Source organism: Sphaerodactylus townsendi, linkage group LG15, assembly GCF_021028975.2.
Source record: "Sphaerodactylus townsendi isolate TG3544 linkage group LG15, MPM_Stown_v2.3, whole genome shotgun sequence".
NCBI classification, from domain to species: domain Eukaryota; kingdom Metazoa; phylum Chordata; class Lepidosauria; order Squamata; family Sphaerodactylidae; genus Sphaerodactylus; species Sphaerodactylus townsendi.
In genome coordinates, this window is record NC_059439.1 from 29,225,843 (window position 1) to 29,227,211 (window position 1,369).

The following is a 1,369-nucleotide window of genomic DNA, read 5'->3' on the forward strand; positions in this document are numbered from 1 at the left end:
CATGCCCGACGAACAGAACACAGAAAAATAAGACATCCCCTGAAAATAAGACATAGCGCATCTTTGGGAGCAAAAATGAATATAAGACACTGTCTTATATTCGGGGAAACACGGTAGATGTGGCGGTTGCAAACCCTTCTGTAATACCGAGCCCTTATAAAGTGAAAAGAGGAAGGGGTTTTTCTCCCTATTCTTTCCTCCCTGTGGAATTACAGGGGGTTGGCCTTGATGGCCCTTGGGGTCACTTCCAACTCTATGATTCTATAAGTCCCTACAGAAAGCGAAATGACTGAGGAGAAGCACTTTTACGGGGGAAGGGGTAGCTTCCCTTTCCTAATTACCAGTGTGCACTTCTAAGTCACCCCCACCACACACATGCACACTTTACAGTTTAGTGTGATTCACATGCTCCCACTCAGTAGAGCAGATTGTCTGAAGATGCACCCTAGATCAGCCATTCTCAACCAGGGTTCCGTGGTACCCTGAGATGCCGTGAGCATGACCCAGGGGTACCGCGGCAACACTACCGCCCCCCCCCCCTCATTTTTGTGGTGTCTCCCACCGGCGCCAGCAAGGACATGGAGCTGGTCCATGGGGCAGGGCCTGCCACAAGGTCAGCAGCCACCACCACCCCCAGTGCTTCCCTTCACCCTGGGAGGGGAAGGTGGGGTGTGTGGCAAGCAGGGGCATTGGGAGGGGAAGGTGGAGGATGGCAGCAGGGGTACCGTGAGATATGAAGAGTGAGGTCAAGGGTACCCTGACCTCGAAAAGGTTGGGAAACACTGCCCTAGATGTTTCCTAACTAAACACAGCAAGTTTTCCCGTTCATCCCTTCCGAGAGCCTAAAAAATGGGAATAGTGTAGAAACCAAAGAGACCAGGCCGAGGAAAGAGCCTTAGCGCAGAGGCGTATCTAGGGAAAAAATGTAGCCCGGCGCAAAATCTTCTGTCCCCTCTGCCCCCCACCCCCACCCCGCCATGACCAAACAACTTTTTTCGAACCAGGTCATCTCAGAGTCACCGTCGCATTATAGAACTTACCCCAACTCACAAACCTGAACACAGTTAATGAATGGACCCAGGGGGAAGGAAGAGGGGTGTTGGGGCGATTTTTCACTAAATGGCCGCAGCCCGGGGAAATTTGACTCCATTTGTCCCCCTGGGCAGTACGCCCCTGTTAGCAAGCCTGCCTCAGTCCTAAACCTTTCACCGCTCCTCCCTCACCCCTACGGGAGCAGGGGCTGTGCGCTCTGCACAGTTCCACGCAAGTGCAAAAGGTAGCATTAACTAGGCGTTGATTTTTGCAGCCTGAGATTCCGAGCATTCACATTTCTGGCTTTTACGGCTGCAAGGCGGGATCGAAAGCGCGC